This window comes from Schistocerca serialis, chromosome 3 (genome assembly GCF_023864345.2).
Source record: "Schistocerca serialis cubense isolate TAMUIC-IGC-003099 chromosome 3, iqSchSeri2.2, whole genome shotgun sequence".
NCBI classification, from domain to species: Eukaryota; Metazoa; Arthropoda; class Insecta; order Orthoptera; family Acrididae; genus Schistocerca; species Schistocerca serialis.
Window position 1 is genome coordinate 540045136 of NC_064640.1, and position 15755 is coordinate 540060890.

Consider the following 15755-nt stretch of genomic DNA (forward strand, 5'->3'; position numbering starts at 1 on the left):
AGTGGCCGCAGAGGACCAACGGTACCGACCGGCCGCCGTGTCATCCTCAGCCCGCAGGCGTCATCGGCTGCGGATATGGGGGAGCATGTGGTCAGCACACCACTCTCCTGGCCGGTCAGGTTTCGTGACCGGATCTGCTACTCCTCAGTCAAGTAGTCCTCAACTGGCCACACAAGGGATGATCGCACCCCGCTTACCAGCAGCACTCGGCAGACCCGAACGGTGGGTGACCCATCCAAGTGCTAGCCAATCCCGATAGTGTGTAACTTCGTTGAGCTGACGGGAACCGTTGGTTACAGACCACAAAATATGTTTTAATTTTATTGATGTTAATATTTTCTGAGACACTATTATTCTGTCAAACAGATCTTCCAAGTCCTTTGCTTTCTCTTACAGAATTACAACGTCGTCAGGTAACCTCAATTTTTACTTCTTCTCCCTAACCTCTAATTTCCTTCCCAAATTTATCCTTGGATTACTTACGGCCTGCTCAATGTACACATCGAATTACCTTAGCGACAGCCTAGAAACCTGTCTCACTCCTTTCTGAAGTACTGTTTGCCTTTTACACCCATCGACTCTTAAAACTGCACAAGTTCAGATAACCTATCGCTACTTGTATGTTATCCTTGCTAACATCAGAATTACAAGATGTATAATCCAGTCAAAACTGCGAAAAGGTTTCTCTGAATCAATAATTCCCAGAAATGCAGATCTATCTTCTAAAATAGATTGTAGGGTCGGTGTTTCCTTGCATGTAACTGCATTCCTCCGGAACCCAAACTGAGCTCTCCTGAGTTCGACTTCTACCAGTTTTTTTTTTCATTCTTCTGTAAATATTGGTGTAAGTACTTTGCCACCATGACGTATGAAACTCACGGTTCGGTAACATTGACACCTGCTTAATGTAACACATACACTGGAACCAGTAAATAGGATAAAATATTCCAATTTTATGGGGGTACATCTTGATAAAAATTTGAACTACACGGAACATAAGAACTACAAATTGTTTGCTTTGATATTAATAAGGTGAACTACCTAAAACTTGCACTGCAAATATTGCGGAACTGGAAAGTGCTTTAGAGTGCGGTTTCAACAGTCAGGGTGTAACCTCCCCCTCACTTATCGACCTTAATGAAAGTGAAAAATTAAACCGTGTGCACCTGATGGAAATCTGGGAAAAGCAATCGTCATCGAAGTTAATTTGACGGTAAAGAGGGAGGAAAGGGTTACATCTAAATGAAAGGAAAAATGCAAATGAAATTGGTGGAAATTAATTCTGAGAAAAGGGTAAAGTTAATAAAGAAAGTAAATGTGCGGTCATTACGTTAACAATTAATTGGCGTTAATTAGATATTTCAGATTTGGGGAAAATTACGGTCGCCAATCCTATGGACAACTACTATAATAACTGAAAATGAAAGATTAATACACATACAATTAGCACTAAAAGCGTGGCAACTGAAGGTTGACATGTGTTGTGTGAAAACTGAATGTTTGCCAGAAGTAACAAATTTCGCTACACTCTGACTTAATTTAACAAAAGAATTAATAAAACCGGAAAATCGAAAGTTAATTTAGTGACTGAAATTAATAGTGAACTTTGTTTCTGAAGCACTACGAAATTCAATAAAATACGGTTAGTCTTGGGCTACCTCAACAATCATTTCAAAATCTACTTGAATCTACGCAATTTAGAAATAAGAGATTTAACTTTGAACTTGAATTAAATGATTCTGAACAATTAACAACAGTAAAATTTAGTACGTACCAAGCTGAGCTGCAGTCACAGGTAAGCTAAAATATGGTAACAAAACTCGCACTCTTAATTTGTGCTTGTGTAATCTAAATATTGTAGCCAGCTATGAATACCTTAACTGAACTTTGAAATTAAAGCAGTGAAATGAATGCTGGCGTTTGAAATTCAACGACACTCGGGTTCATTCAGGAAAAGGAAGAGACACTGCTTGGTAATGCAATTGGGACAATGAGCAACAAAGGTTCGTGCTACGTTGCTGTAATTTTGTGAGACAAATTGAGAACAGTTTGAAAAGCTGAGGTCTGCCATACAGATCTAAAATTTTACGTGCTTCCAGTCTTCCTTGTTGGTTGATTGAAGGTTCGAAGTCGTCGATCGGGGAGGTGGCGACAGTCACTCATTGTCGGCCGTCGCTGTTGCAGAAGCTGGAGGTTGGCGCGCCTTCTTCTCGACACGGTCACCAGGCGAAACGGGCTCTTGATGTGCGCCAGCTAATGCTTCCCGTCCGCGACACCGTGTCAGAAACTATCATAACAAGTCGAGCGCAATTACATGCTGCAAAACCCCGAAAGCGCGGCAACTCGCGGGAGCGTCACACAACACACCTGCTCCACCGCCCTACTCCAGCCAGAGTCCCTCTGCCCGCGCTCCATGCGGCAGAGTTAACACTACCAAAGATCCTAAACACATTGGTTCTCCACACGACCTATCGATGTAATCGTTCGATAGCATAGTTTTCCCTAGGCCAGACCCAGCGTAAAAATACAAATAATACACTCCTGGAAATGGAAAAAAGAACACATTGACACCGGTGTGTCAGACCCACCATACTTGCTCCGGACACTGCGAGAGGGCTGTACAAGCAATGATCACACGCACGGCACAGCGGACACACCAGGACCCGCGGTGTTGGCCGTCGAATGGCGCTAGCTGCGCAGCATTTGTGCACCGCCGCCGTCAGTGTCAGCCAGTTTGCCGTGGCATACGGAGCTCCATCGCAGTCTTTAACACTGGTAGCATGCCGCGACAGCGTGGACGTGAACCGTATGTGCAGTTGACGGACTTTGAGCGAGGGCGTATAGTGGGCATGCGGGAGGCCGGGTGGACGTACCGCCGAATTGCTCAACACGTGGGGCGTGAGGTCTCCACAGTACATCGATGTTGTCGCCAGTGGTCGGCGGAAGGTGCACGTGCCCGTCGACCTGGGACCGGACCGCAGCGACGCACGGATGCACGCCAAGACCGTAGGATCCTACGCAGTGCCGTAGGGGACCGCACCGCCACTTCCCAGCAAATTAGGGACACTGTTGCTCCTGGGGTATCGGCGAGGACCATTCGCAACCGTCCCCATGAAGGTGGGCTACGGTCCCGCACACCGTTAGGCCGTCTTCCGCTCACGCCCCAACATCGTGCAGCCCGCCTCCAGTGGTGTCGCGACAGGCGTGAATGGAGGGACGAATGGAGACGTGTCGTCTTCAGCGATGAGAGTCGCTTCTGCCTTGGTGCCAATGATGGTCGTATGCGTGTTTGGCGCCGTGCAGGTGAGCGCCACAATCAGGACTGCATACGACCGAGGCACACAGGGCCAACACCCGGCATCATGGTGTGGGGAGCGATCTCCTACACTGGCCGTACACCACTGGTGATCGTCGAGGGGACACTGAATAGTGCACGGTACATCCAAACCGTCATCGAACCCATCGTTCTACCATTCCTAGACCGGCAAGGGAACTTGCTGTTCCAACAGGACAATGCACGTCCGCATGTATCCCGTGCCAACCAACGTGCTCTAGAAGGTGTAAGTCAACTACCCTGGCCAGCAAGATCTCCGGATCTGTCCCCCATTGAGCATGTTTGGGACTGGATGAAGCGTCGTCTCACGCGGTCTGCACGTCCAGCACGAACGCTGGTCCAACTGAGGCGCCAGGTGGAAATGGCATGGCAAGCCGTTCCACAGGACTACATCCAGCATCTCTACGATCGTCTCCATGGGAGAATAGCAGCCTGCATTGCTGCGAAAGGTGGATATACACTGTACTAGTGCCGACATTGTGCATGCTCTGTTGCCTGTGTCTATGTGCCTGTGGTTCTGTCAGTGTGATCATGTGATGTATCTGACCCCAGGAATGTGTCAATAAAGTTTCCCCTTCCTGGGACAATGAATTCACGGTGTTCTTATTTCAATTTCCAGGAGTGTATTTACAAAACAAACCAATTATACATCGACATAAATGTATATATTTATATATATATATATATATATATATATATATATATATATTAAATCAATTACAATATATAAAGACAAAGACACAGAAATGTCATATCTTCAGGTAACAAAATAAGGAAAAAAATTATAGTACAATAGATGGAAATAGGAGGATATGCATTTCCGGCGTTACAAGGGGCTCGTAATGTTAGCCAATCAACAGACTGTAATAATACTCAGAAAGTGCATTTTCTGTGTATACACACACTCTCTTAAATGGAAAAATGCTTATTGACATTAACAAACTAAAAGTAGAGTAAATTAGAATATCAGTGGTGTTTATTGTAGGATTCTAGTGCGAGTCGTTTACGAGATATCGTATTTTGAAAAGTTCCCACACCAACACATGTACAATATGTAAGTCGGGACACACTCAGGGAACACACAAATTCAAATGGCCCCAAGCACTATGTGCCTTAACATCTGAGGTCATTGTAGGGCAATTAGAACTACTTAAGCCTAAATAACCTAAGGACATCAAACACATCCATGCCCGAGGCAGGATTCGAATCTGCGACCGCAGCAGCCGCGTGGTTCCGGACTGAAGCGCCTAGAACCGCTCGGCTACAGCGGCCGGCAGGGAAAACACAAGCACACTGTAAACAAACATGACAACATCGTACCTAGCAACAACGCAGGTTGACTGGCGCAAACAAGAGTCGGTGTGGAAACTTTGCAAAATCCTGTTTTCTCGTAAGTGACTCGCACTAGAGTCCTGTAATAAAAACCATTTACATTCCAATTTGACCTATCTTCAGTTTGTTAATGTTAATAGGCATTATTCCATTTAAAAAGTGTGTTTTTGCGCAAAAATACACTTTCTATTATTACAGTTTGTCTACCAGCTAACAGTACGAGCCCCTGACTACCGATCCAATTTGTAAAAACCGTACATCAGTAGCACTTTCCACTTACGCAATATTTGCGGTGCAAGGTTTTGGTGATAAGTACTGAACTGCTGCCTCATATGCTCCTCTCGCAGTTGCATAGAACAGAACTGACACTGGTAGTGAATCATCGACTGTGGGAAAATCGGAACAGAAAAGAATCGAAGCGTCTCAAAAATGATTCAAATGGCTTTGAGCACTATGGGACTTACATCTGAGGTCATCAGTCCCCTGTCCGCAGCTCGTGGTCGTGCGGTAGCGCTTTCGCTTCCCACGCCCGGGTTCCCGGGTTCGATTCCCGGCGGGGTCAGGGAGTTTCTCTACCTCATGATGACTGGGTGTTGTGTGATGTCCTTAGGTTAGTTAGGTTTAAGTAGTTCTAAGTTCTAGGGGACTGATGACCATAGCTGTTAAGTCCCATAGTGCTCAGAGCCATTTGAACCATCAGTCCCCTAGACTTAGAACTACTTAAACCTAACTAACCTAAGGACATCACACACATCCATGTCCGAGGCAGGATTCGAACCTGCGACCGTAGCAGTCACGCGGTTCCGGACTGAAGCCCCTAGAACTGCTCGGCCACCGCGGCCGGCTCGAAGCGTTTGATATGTTGTTCTACAGAAGAATGTTGAAGATTAGTTGCACTGATGAGGTAAGGAATGAGGAGGTTCTCCGCAGAATGAGCGAAGGAAGGAACATACGGAAACACTGACAAGAAGAACGGACAAGATGATGGGATGTATGTTATGACATCAGCGATATATTTCCATGGTAGTAGAAACAGCTGCAGAGGGTAAAAACTGTAGGGGAAGACAACGATTGGAATAAATCCAGCAAATAATTGAGCTAGTTATGTGCAAGAGTGACTCTGAAATGACCGTTCATATCAGTCGAGAGACTGACGACGCAAAAAGCAACACGTTTCAGTAAGAGTCGGTCGCCAGTCTCGTCATAAACAGCACACACACGACATTATTCGTCTATAATGGTCGCCCAGGCGACGAGTTAAGAAACACCCAACAATTAAAGTCTTATTTTGATCCTTACATGTTGTGGGACTGCTTCATACGCTCTGAAAAATGACTTCGATATAAAGCAGAGAGTTAATTCGCAAATGAGAATTATAAAAACTGGATCGCTATAGAAATCGGCCGTGTGTGCAGTCTGCGCGAAACATCGGTATCTTATCGTTGCGAAGTGAAATATTTCGTTCTCGTCATAAGAACGGTTAGGCAGAGTTCTTTTTACGATTACGACATCGCACGGAGTCTTTTGCCTAGCTGTCGGGCCGCCTTATCTGGCGTTATCTGGCACGTCTCACGTATCTGTCCGCAGGAGGCGACCAGACGCCGAACGTCCTTCACGAAATGCCGCTGCTATTGTTCTTCTACCATTTCGTAACAGCTCATCTGTTTAAAGGGGAAATTAAACCTGTTATCTGCTGCAGTCGCTCGCATTTTCTTCCGCAACGCGTTTCGAGAAATTAAACAGTAATCTTCAGGTAGATCAATGGTTTACCTGAGTGTTTCTTTTCCTGAATGCAGCCAGGTGACTTGCTTACGCTTCATTTCTCTAGAAATTACTTATTGTGTGACACCTATATCCGTAATGTGGTACTGAAATCATACATTATAAAGGCTAACAACCTTAGTTCACCATAAAGGACACTAAATGTCGTTATGTATCACTGAATATTGCACGTAAACATAAAACAGTAAACAGTTTAGAGACCGGGCAGGTACAGAGATACAGTGTCTTGCAAGTCGAAGATCATTACCAGCTTACACCACAAATCAAAGATACTGACAACATACACACATCAAAAAAGTTTTGCATCACCCCGGTTCCCAGAACTCCTGAAGATGGACATTGACTGTAGATATTGTATCACAGACACAGTCCCTTTGACTGTTAAAAGATGTCACTAAACCCGCCCAAAGATGCAAACAACCATGCACGAGCAGCGCCTATTTGACGGGGGGGGGGGGGGGGGGGGTCCGAAAGCCGATCAGTTCCAGTCATTCCTCCAGGAAGAAGGCTGTAGTTCAACCTAGATGGTCAACAGCGCGGTTCGATCGCGTCCGCATTGTACTTTGTGCCAAGAAGGGCTCTCAACAAGGGAAGTGTCCAGGCGTCTCGGAGTGAACCAAAGCGATGTTGTTCGGACATGGAGGAGATACAGAGAGACAGGAACTGTCGATGACATGCCTCGCTCAGGCCGCCCAAGGGCCACTACTGCAGTGGATGACCGCCACCTACGGAATATGGCTCTAAGGAACCCTGACAGCAACGCCACCATGTTGAATAATGCTTTTCGTGCAGCCACAGGACGTCGTGTTACGACTCGAACTGTGCGCAATAGGCTGCACGATGCGCAACTTCATTCCCGACGTCCATGGCGAGGTCCATCTTTGCAACCACGACACCATGCGGCGCGTTACAGATGGGCCCAACAACACGCCGAATGGACACCTCAGGATTGGCATCACGTTCTCTTCGCCGATAAGTGTCACCAGACAATCATTTTTCTTTACTGCTAATGCACAAACTTATGTTGCCAAGGAAATTGTCCTTCATTCACAAAGTATTTCATAAATTCCCCTCTCACATGTTTTGCGTCAAGTGGAATGTTTCCTGCAGTAGACTTTTACAATGGTAGCATATTAGAATCCTCTGTTGTTAAGCCATGCCGCGCCGGATTAGCCGAGAGGTCTTAGGCGCTGCAGTCATGGACTGTGCGGCTGATCCCGACGGAGGTTCGAGTCCTCCCTGGGGCACGGGTGTGTGTGTTTGTCCTTAGGATAATTTAGGTTAAGTAGTGTGTAAGCTTAGGGACTGATGACCTTAGCAGTGAAGTCCCATAATATTTCACACACATTTGAACATTTTTTTGTTAAGCCATAAGACGTCACGAAGGACAAAAGATTCAAATACGTTTCCTCATTCATCCTGAGATAATTATGCCAATCAGGAGGATATATCTTCCATTCACTCCGTAAATTTGTATGAGAATACGATTTTCGTTTTTTAAGCCACTCTTTACTCCACATATCGCGTTTCGTCTTTTGTTATTTCCGTAAAACAAGCAAAAAGGCTGCAACAGGAAGCGCATTGTCGTCTGTGCTCGACATTTTCCAATGTAAACGAACTGATGCTTGTACGTGCGTGCTTGAGTCGTGTGGCGGCGCGAGGAATTTGGGCGCGCTTCAGCTAGCATGCTTGCGCAAGCGTGATTGTCAAGCATGCAGTAGCGCTGTGTGGGGGCCTTTAGGCACACTGTCCAGCGAGTGCAGCAAGGTGGAGGTTCCCTGCTGTTTTGGGGTGGCATTATGTGTGGCCGACGTACGCGCTGGTGGTCATGCAAGGCGCTGTAAGGCTGTACGATACGTGAATGCCATCCTCCGACCGATAGCGCAACCATATCGGCAGCATATTGGCGAGGCATTCTTCTTGATGGACGACAATTCGAACCCCCATCGAGCACATCTTGTGAATGACTTCCTTCAGGATAACGACATCGCTCGACTAGAGTGGCCAGCATGTTCTCCAGACGTGAACGCTATCGAACATCCCTGGGATAGATTGAAAAGGGTTGTTTATGGACGACGTGACCCACCAGCCACTCTGAGGGATCTACGCCTTATCGCCGTTGAGGGGGGGGGGGGGGGGGCAGTCTGGACCAACAATGCCTTGATGAACTTGTGGATAGTATGCCACGACGAATACAGGCATGCCTCAATGCAAGAGGACTTGCTACTGGGTGTTAAATGTACCGGTGTGTACAGCAATCTGGACCACCACCTCTGGAGGTCTCGCTGTATCGTGGTACAACATGCAATGAGTGGTTTTCATGAGCAATAAAAAGGGCGGAATGATGTTTGTGTTGATCTCTATTTCAATTCGTGGTGTAGCAATTTTAATGGCCAGTAGTGTACCTCAAGAAAATTTTAAATGTGTAGTGTTCTGTCTGTGGTTCATGGTTTTACGATGGACGTTCAATAAGTAATGCAAACATATATTTTTGTCTCAGCCAGTTTCGGTTGAAAATGGAGAATTTCTTGTTGAACATCCTGGAATATTCCCGATTCAGCCCCTGTAGTTTCATGAAGTTCCGATATACGCAGCTATACGTAGCCTTCAAAATCGCGTCTGTAACGACGGTGTGTTCCAAGCAGAGATCTATCATTGAGTTACACGCCTGCAGAATGTCTACGGAGACCTGGCAGTGAGTCGTTGGGCGAGGCGTCTGTCAGCATCGCAACAAGGTCGCGTAAAGCTGTCCGATCTCCCGTGTGTTGCCGGCTGCGCAAAGCTGTGACTCCTGCCATATGTGAACGTGCGGACACTCTCATTCGAGGTGATGGACGGATCAGAATCGAACACCCCGCAGCACACCTGGATGTCGCTGTTGGAGTGCTGACACACTCGTCCACCAGTTGGGGTACTCAAAGGTGTGTGCCCCCTGGGTTCGTCGCCGCGTAACAGAAGACCATAAAGAGCAATGAATTGCTTGCGCGTTACGATGGTGATCGTGACAGTTTTTTGTCGAACGACGTCAGAGGGGATGAAACATAAGTTCATCACTTCGAACGGAAACAAAACGGCAATCCATGGAGTGGCGCCACAGTGCCTCTCCTCCGAAGAAAAAGTTCAAAGCGCACCCTCAGTCGTGATGACGGCCTTCTGGGACTCTGAAGTGCCGACGTTTATTGTGCTACCGTCAGGAAATTGAAGAAACAGCTTTAGCGTGTTCGTCACGACAAAAATGCAAACGTACTGCTCCTTCTTCATGACAACGCACGGCCTCACACAAGTCTGCGCACCAGAAAGGAGCTCACAAAACTTCATTGGACTGCTGTTCCTCATCCCCCTACAGCCCGGATCTCGCATCTTCCAACTTCCATCTGCTTGAACCAATGAAGGATGGCTTCCGTGGGAAACAGTACGTGAATGATGGGGAGGTTATTGATGCAGCAAGAGTCCATTGGAGTGGTACAGGCTCTCCCTGTAGGGTGGCGTACGACCGTCGCATTGAATGAAGATCATGTTCAAAACTTGGCGTTTGTAGCCAAGAGAGTGGAGAATAATATGGTGTATTGAAATATTGAATAAAACCAATCTGCTTCCAAAAAAAAAGTCTAGTGTTACTCATTGAATGCCCCTCGTATAATGCTGGAAGTGAAAGGTGTCCTTGGTTTTGGTCCGACGAGGCAGAGTTCCACACCATGTTGAATATACTTATATCGATACGATGTCTGTTCTTTCGGACATGTCACCTGCAGCTGTCTAGAACGAAATTAGAATGATATTAATACCTTCATCTGCTAACCGGCGTCGATATATATCAACGGGGATAGGTGAAAATGTGTGCCTCGACCGGGACTCGAATGCGGGATCTCCTACTTACATGGCAGACGCTCTATCCATCTGGGCCACCGAGGGTACAGAGGAAAGCGCGACTGCAGGGGTTATTTCGCGCACGCCTCCCGCGAGATCCACATTCTCACCTTGTATGTTCACACACTACATTCGTAGTGTCGCACCCAAACACACTCATTACTCGTAGAAGACATTCTTACCAAGTCCCGCAAGAGTTCGGGGAATATGTGTGCATCCGCACGGAAGAAGAAGGTCATGTCCGAAAGAACAGACATCATATCCCTATAAGTACATAGTTCTGGCAACACCGGCCATGACCTTCTTCTTCTGTGCGGATGCACACATATTCCCCGAACTCTTACGGGACTTGGTAAGAATGTCTTCCACAAGAAATGAGTGTGTTGGGGTGGGACACTACGAATGTAGTGTGTGGAATGTAGTGTGTGGACATACAAGGTGAGAATGTGGGTCTCGCGGGAGGCGTGAGCGAGATAGTCTCTGCAGTCACACTATCATCTGTACCCTGGGTGGCTCAGATGGATGCCGGCACGGTAGCTCAGCGTGTTCGGTCAGAGGGGTTAGCTACCCTCTGTAATAAAAAAAAACTGAGTGAACAGATCAGCGAACAACCCGAACGGGTGTCATGGGACGTCCGCCACGAACATAGTCAACAATCAATATAGAACAAAAATGAGATTTTAAAAAAAGATGGATAGAGCGTCTGCCATGTAAGCAGGAGATCCCGGGTTCGAGTCCCGGTAGGGACACACATTTTCACCTGTCCCCGTTGATATATATAGATGCCCGTTAGCAGCTGTAGGTATTAATATCATTCTAATTTCATGTTGAATATGTGACTGCACAAAATTGTTGCAAGAGAGCTGTGAAAAATTCTCATCAACTACACGAGTCTCCTCTGCACACTCATGAAGTTTGTGTTTACTGTGCAGTGGCACGTGGACTATCTTCATCATATTCTTACATGACACACGGGGCTGTGAGTATTACACATAGATGATGCAACTATTTGTAAACAGTGTACATATTATTTGTAAACACTATACCTAAACTACACATGCTCTCAGCTGGACAATACTACAGCTCATACAGCCAATAACACCGTGACTTTCTTGGATCAGTGTTTTCGTCGTCAAGTGAGATCGAAGTGGTTGTGGAAAAATTAGTATACTGATTTATCTCTGTTTATCGGTTTGTTGCGGAGATAAATGCTTACAAACTAACTCTAATATTGTTCCCCAATTACAGAAAGAAACTGGACAATGTTGTTGCTGCAGTTCCCTGTTTAAGACCATGGAACGTCTTATTCAGTTAAGTGAATCATAAAATGAAGGCCACTTCCAACTACTTTTGTAACTTTCCCAAAAGTATTCGTTGCTTTCTTTTTACGGCCATGTACATAACAATTGTGCTTCAGGCTTGCTCAGTGTTAAAGCGCCGAACTAAGGACCCAAAGATATGTAGCTATGTGGGGATCGTCTACGCTTACCAAGCAGTAAATGTTATTTGGCGCAAAACAAGTTAATACGACCTACAGTCTGCAGGGTGAAAAAGAAGACGACGCAAAAAGTTTGTATCAGCTCACTGTTGTTTAAATCAATATTTATGCTGCTGCATCCTTAAAATAGCAGTAATACAGTTAATTACAATTAATTTTCGTTTATACTTAGGGACTTGAAAAAGTAATTTACACATTCCGTCCCACGCTGTGTCGCAGTATAAGGATAGACTGCATGTTCCGGGATTCCCACAGACACATTTCTGCCGCCATACAATAACAGAATGTTCACAGAGTCCGAGCGAAATAACGCAGCACCCCAAACTGAAGTCCGCGGAACAGTATGATTCTTAAGGACAAATCTTCTAAATTGTGCACAGATTCACGGTGAAATTCTGGCGGTATATGGACCACATGAATTGTCGCTGTATGTCCATCTTTTCATAGATAGTTTCGGGACCTCGGCTGTTCAGTACAGAATTTCAAATCAAACACCTTTCATCCGCCTAAATTTCCAAACTGCTGACTGTCGGCAGATGATGTTTTAATACTCCCACACGTCGGTCAGGGGGCCTGAAGATGGAGTAATATATCACCGAAAGTGGCAGTCCAATAAAATAACAGTTTGGAAATTCAGACGGCTGAAAAGTTTTTGATTTGACATTCTGTACTGAACAGCCGAGGTCCCGCAACTATCGCTGACAAGATGGACATACGGTGACATTTCATGTTGTCCATATACCTCCGGAATTTCACCGTAAATCTGTGCAATTTGTCCATAAGAATCATACTGTCCCGCGGACTTACCAGTCTTTGAATGGTGGCCCCTGTTTTGACCGGCACCGAGGTTGAAATACACATCGATCAGGTGGCCCGAAGAAGGCGTAATATATCGCCAAAACTGGTAGCCCAATAAAATAACAGTGTGGAAATTTAGACGGCTGAAAGTGTTTGATTTGACATTCTGAAATGAAATGTTGCGTCCAGCCGCACTGAATTGGTGCCAACAATTTGACGAAGACCAGACAAGCGTAGATGGTGCCGATTGGAAAGGAAGACTATCGACATTGAGCATAGATGACAATGTCCACGCAATAATTTCGGCAAGGTTAAAAGAACATATAAAGAGAAGGAGATTTTCAAACGATGAAGACGTTCATACTGCGATTCTCAAATTGCTCTGTGACCAAGGAGCTGATTTCTATCATCGAGGAACTGGACGGTTGATAGGACGTTCCTACCGTTGTTTGCAGAGACTTGTTGACTATGTTGAAAAGCAATGTCATGTATCTGCGTCACTGTGATGTGTAGTGCTGCATTAAATAAAAGGTACTTGATCTGCCATAATAATGTGTAACTTACTTTTTAAAGTCCTCTCGTATTTTCGAGTACAATGAAAAAGGAGAAAACAAAGAGAAGAAGTTCATCTATCATCTTTTATCTATTACGACGTCTTCGAAGTTGATTAAAAAGCAGATACAGTTAATATGTTAAGATTCCTTACTTTCAGTTTAAAATCAGAATACAATTACTTAGGTTTTGCATTACAAAAATGACAACGGCCCAAGAAAGCAAAAAACTGGCGAGGAAAAGCAAGTGCTAAAAGAGAGAAAAGTTTCGAGGTCGATTACTGCTCAGTCCTAGGATTTTTATCTGTCATCATCACTTATTATCTGCCCCCGGTAGCTGCGTGGTAGCCGGCATGGTAGCTCAGCGTGTTCGGTCAAAGGGTTAGCTGCCCTCTGTAATAAAAAAGAAAACTAAGTGAATGGCTCAACGATGAACTTGAACAAGCATCAGGGGACGTCCATCCCGAACAAATACAACGAACAATTTGCCGGCACGGTAGCTCAGCGTGTTCGGTCAGAGGGTTAGCTGCCCTTTGTAATTAAAAAAAAAAACTGGGTTAATCGATCTACAACGAACTTAAACGGATGTCTTACTACGTCCGCCCCGAGCAGATGCAACGAACAACGGCGAACAAAATGAGATAAAAAAAAAGGTGGTCAGCGCGACAGAATGTCAATCCTAAGGGCCCGGGTTCGATTCCCGAGTGGGTCGGAGATTTTCTCCGCTCAGGACTGGGTGTTGTGTTGTCCTAATCATCATCATTTCATCCCAGTCGACGCGCAAGTCGCCGAAATGGCCTCAAATGGAAAGACTTGTGCCGGCCGCGGTGGTCTAGCGGTTCTAGGCGCGCAGTCCGGAACCGCGCGACTGCTACGGTCGCAGGTTCGAATCCTGCCTCGGGCATGGATGTGTGTGATGTCCTTAGGTTAGTTAGGTTTCAGTAGTTCTAAGTTCTAGGGGACTGATGACCACAGTAGTTAAGTCCCATAGTGCTCAGAGCCATTTGAACCATTTTTTTGGAAAGACTTGCACCCGGCGAACGGTCTACCCGACGGGTAGTCCCACGACATTTACATTTTACCATCACTTATTCAGCTTTGGCAATTTTTGTTACTGTGAAAAATCCCAGTTGCACCGTGGTTCGGAGTTCACGTCAAACTGTAGATCTTGCTATAACTGGCTGGCTAAGTCAGTTCAAATCTCAGAGGAAGCTAATGGCATACCAGCTCCAATAGCAGCACGCTTAGTAAACCACAGTGCTTCTCGTACTAACCTTCAGGCTGAGGGCTGCCTTACTGTTTGTACAAAACGATGTAGTACCATACTACACTTGTAACGCATTGTGCAAAGCTCACCGTTAGTAGTAATTATTCAAGATTTTACCTTTTTGAAGATTCACCGGTGGCACGCATTGCAGATGGGACTGAATGTCTGCTGGTCACTTTCCAGTGGTTGCAAGTGTTGTACTCCTGGAACAAACGATGGAAAAGTAAGAAAGGCGCGTGTTTGCGACAGTAAGACTTCGCCATGTTTACCCATAGCGACAGAGAAATTATAGTGCGGTCATTTTAACGTGGCAGTCGAAAGCGAACGTATACAAAAAGAACTTGGCCGACCCAATGACTGCGTACAGGGGGAGGGGGATGAGGAATGAAGGGGCAGGAGAGGGGAGGAAAAATACCCCCTGTGTCCCCCTCGCAGGGCTGGCGATCTATACCCGTGATCTGTGCTGCTGCGAACGCAGAACTGTCCTCTCGTTATCGCCTTTCCCTTCTGCTCTTGTGAGCGTCGTGCTCCAACACCGTAATGGACTAGGATTATTCTCTTCACTCATTTCAGAGTGAGAAAGCAAAACAACGAGCAATGCACGACCCACACGAAAGCTGAGTACTCAAATCATTTGGTAACGGCAACCGCGCAATAGCTCGCTTATGTGCCATAACGAGACGGTTCAGACCCAACCTCCACCATAAATTTAGGCAACCGTAGTTCTAAACATCCCTCCAGCTAAAACTGCTGCATTAAAATGTCTACACAATAAGGGTTTGAGACAGGGCTTTGTGAATCGTAGCTCGCGCTGATTAACAGTACGTACTTCGCAAGCTGCTGCAGCGTGGCGCGCCGCGCACTTACTAGCTACAAACACTCGCCTCCAGGGAAACGCGCCGACGCTTCATCGATCCCAAAAATCGACGCCGGCTCTCCTCTCCTACCACAACGGGGAGCGACGCATCCGAACACTGGCCTCCATATCTTTTGTGCACTACCGCTGCTGTTTTTGATGTTGTCGTCGTCGTCCACTTCAGTCCGGAGACTGGTTTGCTGCACTTCTCCACACGGTCTATTCTGTGCAATGTTTTCATCTCTGTAAGACTACTGTTAGCAACATACGTTTGAATCTGCTTATTGTACTCGCGTTTGGTCTCACTCAACAATTTTACCCTCCATTTCACTGCAATACCGTACTGACGATTCCCCAATCCCTCAGGAAAGGTCCAATCAACCGATCCCTTCTTGTAGATAAGTTGTGTCAAAAAATTCATTTTCCCTCATTTCAATTCAACAACTCCAATATACCAATTTTATCATCAG

The 15755-nt window shown here is 45.9% G+C and overlaps 1 protein-coding gene across 1 annotated transcript in view; it reads right to left on the bottom strand.

Moving 5' to 3' along the window:
• The window catches only part of LOC126470415 (uncharacterized), a 462727-nt gene extending 447430 nt beyond the window's left edge, over positions 1-15297 (bottom strand). Inside the window, exons 1-2 of the transcript XR_007586176.1 lie at positions 15259-15297; positions 14547-14632 (exon numbers count right to left, since the gene is read on the bottom strand). The gene's annotated coding sequence lies outside the window, so the exon portion shown is untranslated. The remainder of the gene's footprint in view (positions 1-14546; positions 14633-15258) is intronic.
• Positions 15298-15755: the final 458 nt, after the last annotated feature.